Consider the following 6,256-nt stretch of genomic DNA (forward strand, 5'->3'; position numbering starts at 1 on the left):
GGAGAAAGAACGGCGACTTCCTTTTAAAACTGCCGTTACTTGTAGCGCAACAGCAGCGCAGAACCTGAGCGTTCCTCGACCCGGCGGGCGTCTCGCCCCCCCAGAGCGTCGTCCGCTTCACTCCTGTCTGCAGAACTGCACTTTGTATATTTTGTAAATACACTGTACATTGTTCCCGTCGTCCCGCGTGCCCTCTGACCCCACGGCCTGCTGGGTACGGACCCGGCCGCGACCGCGTCCCTGCGAGCTCCAGAGCGGCGCGTCGAAACGTGAGACTGAGAGCGGCGGCGCGGCGCGAGGCTTCGACGGCAGCCATTTTGCTCGTTTTGTTTTATTTTTTTAAAGAGTGCGGATGAATTCTCCCTTCACGGGGGAATTTGAAGTTCAGTTCTCCATCTGGAGATTTCACAGTGACATGAAGCAGCATAGCCGCCGCCCCCCCCCCCCGACCCCCCCACCCCATGTTGTAGCTTTAGGCAGATTTGCTGTCTGCATCAGGCATGTATATAATTTGTTGTGTGCTCTTGCACACCTCCTTTAGGTATACATTTAAAGTAATGATTATTTTTTGTTGAAAGTGACGCGTGGGTCTGTCATAACTAATATGTTAAGGTTCTCAGATGTAAAAAATACTTTGAAGTATTAATTAGTATATAATTATTATAAGTATATAATTTGAAGTTTACGCATTGTCTGCCATTTTGATGCACTACAAATTGACTTAATTTATCAAAATAGACGGGTTCTGTCCATGGCCTTTACAAATTAAAGAAAAAAAATGTATTTATTAGGAAATTAACTGCAGACTTGAATATATATGTTGGGAGAAATGGCAATGCTGTACCGAAATCTAGAATCAAGTTTAAAAATATCAAGATCGAGAATGACTTGCAAACGTTCTTCACTAACCAGTTGTGCCACGGAGGGTAAATCAGACCTGCCATATATATATAAGTATGTATGTACTGTACATGTCTCCTTGTGAATTATTGTTGCCTTATTACTGGGAAAGCCACTGAATAACAGGAGTCATGCAGAGATTTGTCCGTTAGTTTACAGTTTCCTGAGGAATACGGTGTTCTCTTCAGGCCCGGTTCGTTGGGTTAGCTTCACTTGTCGTCGTTGCCGAGGCAGCCATTTTGGAACTCCTCCTCCTCACGTCTGCTGAACGGCGGCAGCAGCCGGCAAAGTGAAGGCCTTCAGGTGACCCGATCCTCTCCTCCGCTTCCTCTTTCGTCCCCGCTCGAGGGAGCGTGTGCGTTGGGAGAACAGGGTCACTCACGCGACCGACCTTTTCGAGAAGTCCTGATGATCCGGTGAACACTGTGTGCTGCACACGGTCTTTCTGCAGCGTAACAGAGTTATTTTATAATAAGCTTTTTTTTTTTAATCCGAAAGAAGAGAAAAACAGTATGTGCAAAAATGTGCTAAACGAGGCACGCTCCTTTCCGATCGGACCGCAGCGGTTTGATCGGTCCTCACTCAAATGCTTTATTTTTGTACTTGATTTTAAAGGTTTATGCAAGTCCAACAGACTGCCTCTGTAAAACTGTAAGGTGCTTTCTCAGTTTCAACTTTTACCTCTGATACTCCGGAATGTTTCCTTTCCCCCCCCCAGTTCCTCAGCACTGCTGAAATGGGGGGGGTCTAGTGTCCCCGTTAAAATGTGTATTAAAAAAAGGTTTGTGTGCGATTTGATTCAGCACCCTGGACCTTCATTTGAAGGAACAGGCTGGCAGATTTATTTTCTGATGTTTCCATCTTTTTTTTTTTTTTTTTTCCATTGTGGACCCGAGGTTGTGACTTTTTTTTTTTAGTGGACATATTTTAACGATACATTGTTTGTGGGTTTATGAAATCAAATGCCAGCAAATACATCCGGAAAAACAAAGTACTGTTTGTTTTTTTGTTTTGTTTTAAATTCAACTCCATTTTGTTTTTGCTTTTGATCATTGTGTGTGTTCTGTTGTTGGGTAACAGCCTAGACCTTTAGAAAATGTTTGAACTGCCTTTTGATCGCAGCTATTCTAACTGTGGGACACACGGGAGTTTTATTTGGGTGATTTTGGCCTTGGGATAACATCTGTTAGCGCGTCGTACCCTCAGGCCCGAAGCCCGTGGTTCTCCAGCAGCCCGCGGACCATGTCCCCCCCCCCCCCCCAGCTGAGGCTTAGCCGTTCGGCACGGCGCGCACCGCGCGTGCCCCAAATACCATCAGCTGGTGTTACGGTGCTAAAGGCCCCACTGTGTGGGAGCAGAGACACACGCCGTACCTTCTCACTCGCAGCTGTGCTGAACGCTATCACAAGGCTGGTCCCTGGCATGACACGACACGACACATACGTGCATTTTATTTTATTTTTTTTAACATAACGTGTCGACATTCTGTAAGTTGGTGATTCCGAGATGTTAACAGTGCTGCAGGAGAACTCATTTAAGCCCTGATCTTGGGTGATTTTCTCCACGAACACACTGTGGTTTAAAATGCAGAGTATGTACCAACATTACATGCTAGCGAACCTGACTCACAGTTTCTACTGCTCTGAATGTGCCCATGCATACTGGGGGAAGTTGTTTTGGGGGGGGGGGGAGAAAATTCCATGGCATTAAAACAACAAATTCATCAAACTTTCCTGTGTCTTTTTGTTTGTCCTGTGGAAGATTATTTTGCACTTTATTGGAGTTAAGGTGTCTGGGTTACACTTTCAAATCAAGTGCTGATTTACAAAAAAAAAAAAGGGGAGGGGGGGGGTTGCACATTACTGGTGATCTACGGAAATATTTTTCAAATGAAAATCTTAGACACCTCATCTAGTATGTGGTTTTTTTCACTGGTGAAGGGGCCTGGTATGAGTATTATCTGAAGTGGCAGTTACCACATATAAAAACAGCCTTTTGTGATCTTAGATTAGTGGTTTCCAACCTCAATCCTGGGGTGGTTCGCTGGTTTTCCGACCACAATTTCAATCCGAGAATTTTTATTGGTTGTTCATTTTTCTTATTTACTTATCTTGTTTAGAGGGATTGTTTATCCATTTAAGCCACATTGTGTCAGAAAAGGCTTCACATGCCATGAACAATGAAAATGTTCCTGTTCACAAACATTGTGATTATAGCGCTAGGTTGCAAACAATTAGGCTACATAAAAGAGGCTATTTTTTTTTAACTGGTCATATTAAAGACTGAGATGGAGCAATGCACTCCTATTAGGTGAAAGCGTGGACTTGCAATCGATTGGGATTTCAACTGAATGTAAACCAGGTGGTAGAATGAAAACCCCCAGTAGCAAGTTCGCGAACCACTGAATAAAAAGAAATGGCGCCGACAGTACGGCACACATAACACTTTTTTAAAAATTAATTAAAGCCCAAGCCTTTTATGTAGACATAGTGATTTCCTTACCCATAAAACCCCTCCAACAAAACCGGTTCTACGTCCAACGGCAACGTAGGCTGGGGTTACGAAATGTGACTCATGTCACACAGTGCTTAAGTCACAATGCACGTGACTTTCAGGAAAACGTCAAATTTCGAATAGGTAATTAAGAGTTGTTGTCGTTGCCTAGGCGAAATGAGGAGCCCAGTCAGAATCAAAGAGACCGATAAACAATCCGTATTATTGTTGTCTGGAAGGTACACCGTAATGTAAACTATAAAAAAGTCCATGTGGGGGTCCTGTTATCCGGTTGACAATAGAAAATTCTAACGGATTTCTTTCAGTTATGAGATTCCTTCATACACGATTTTTGGACAAAGTGACAGCCCTTCTGCACGTACGCCGCAAATGAAATTCGAATATATTTCTAAAACAGAGCTACACTGCCATCGTGTGGCAAAACAGCTGCACTGCAACTGGCTTTGAACAGCATTCCGTGCTTGTTTCTTGCTGAGTTTTAAAGGGTTCAGGGGTGTGCAATTTCCAAGATTGTCCATGGGCTGTCGGAGCAACTGCTGTCACCAAGGTGTGTAATGATAGTTACAACCAATGAGCACTGTGCTGCCCTATTTATTGATCTATCATCTGACACTTTTGAACATTGATCTAAGCTCCAAAAAAGCTGGTTAGCGTGATAACGATTGCTTTAATGCAGTATACAGCACTTTACCGAGTCGTAATCAATGTTGGTCACCAGGGGGGTACCTCAGGAGGAAATTATCCTTTATCCATTTATGTTTATAATCTCCATCATTAATATTGCTTTAGCTGTAGGGAATTTAAAAATGAATCTTTATGCTGATGACGCCACCAAGGTTTACTCCCAGCCTCCTAGTCCCAAATGGTTCAGGACGTCCAACATTCTTAAAACCCTGTGGCTGCTCTTCGCAAAATTAAATTGGCTTCAAAGGCTGATAAATACGAAGGATTTGGACTAATGTAGATCTTCATCCCAGCCTACTGAAAATATTTCTACCATGAATGGGAAGTGTACAGAGATCTGAAAGATCTTGGAAATGTTTGAAAATTTGGAAGCTTAGTTTTAAAACCTACACTCACAATTTTGTAAAAATAAATACAAATAAAATAAAAAATAAAACCTGAAAAGAAAGCTTGTTTTTCCTTTTGGAATGAAATGTTTCGTGTTAGTGTGCCCTGCTAAGGAACCCTCCAGACTACAAGCGATTACAGTGACATTCGTTATATGCATGATGCCCCAAACACTACCCTGCAGGCCACTGACATGTGCAGGGTGTCAAGGTACACTATATGACCAAAAGTCTCTGGACACCCTTGGTGTAGGACTGTTTTTCTTGGTTTGGGCTATGCCCCTTAGTTCCAGTGAAGGCAAATCTTAATGCTACAGCATACAGTCACATTCTAGATGATTCTGCGCTTCCCCAACAGTTTGGGGGAAGGTTTTCATTCCTATAAACTCTTGCTTGATAATGCACTTACGTGCTTACTTTTTTGGGTTTCAGACAAATTATGTATCAAAAACAAATAAAGTAATTGGCCTGTATAAAATATTGTTAGAATCAGAGAATCTGAATTTTAAAAGTACAATGATAGCTTTCTGACTTAGATGATTGGCACGTGCACTCACCGGCCACTTTATTAGGTACACCTGTTCAACTGCTCGTTAACGCAAATATCTAAATCAGCCAATCACGTGGCAGCAACTCAATGCATTTAGGCACGTAGACATGGTCAAGTTCAAACCAAGCATCGGAATGGGGAAGAAAGGTGATTTAAGTGACTTTGAACATGGCATGGTTGTTGGTGCCAGACGGGCTGGGCTGGTTTGAGTATTTCAGAAACTGCTGATCTACTGGGATTTTCACGCACAACCACCTCTAGGGTTTACAGAGAATGGTCCGAAAAAGAGAAAATATCCAGTGAGCGGCCGTTCTCTTGTTGCTGGCAGAGGTCAGAGGAGAATGGCCAGACTGGTTCGAGCTGATAGAAAGTCAACAGTAACTCAAATAACCACTCGTTACAACCGAGGTATGCAGAAGAGCATCTCCGAACGCACAACATGTCGAAACTTGAAGCAGATGGGCTACAGCAGCAGAAGACCACACCCGGAACTAGCAAGGTGTACCTAATAAAGTGACCGGTGAGCGTATGTCCCCTGTTCCTCCACTAATGCGCTGTGAAGTCTAGTCGCTCTTGGTGTCTGCTCTTGAGGTGAGAGTCACTGAGACTGTGTGTGTATTTTAGGGCAGTGGTTTTCAAAGTGGGGGCCCGCCAGGAAGCGCCAGGGGGGCCTCAGCAAATTGGAGGGAAAATGAGGGAAAATGCTAAAATAAAAAATAATTAACAAAAAATAAAATTGAATTATTATTATTATTATTATTATAAAATATAATTTATAATTATATATATATATAATATCAAAATCTTATTTGCCATGCCTGCCCATCTTTCTAATTGCCTGCCAGTCAAAACATCATTCATCACAACACCGTAACAATAATGTTGTTAAACTAAACTGACAAACAATGCTTATAATGGAATCTATCGGAATGATTTTATCGGAAAGATTTTAAATACAAATGTATTATTATTTAATTAATAAAAAAAATTAAATTATTATTTAATTAATAAAAGTAAGGAAATATATTCAGAAGTTGTCTTTTTTTATTTTTGTTTTTACCCCTGCCATAGTATTGTCAATGAGTTTTTAAAGACATCTTGCAAAAGGAGGACCCCGGCCAGAAGCTAATGCTATTTTGGGGGGCCTCGGCATGAAAAAGTGTGGGAACCCCTGTTTCAGGGTGTGAAATCGGTGGCTAAAGTCACTGCGGTTCTTCTCTCA

Source organism: Anguilla anguilla, chromosome 14, assembly GCF_013347855.1.
Source record: "Anguilla anguilla isolate fAngAng1 chromosome 14, fAngAng1.pri, whole genome shotgun sequence".
NCBI lineage: Eukaryota > Metazoa > Chordata > Actinopteri > Anguilliformes > Anguillidae > Anguilla > Anguilla anguilla.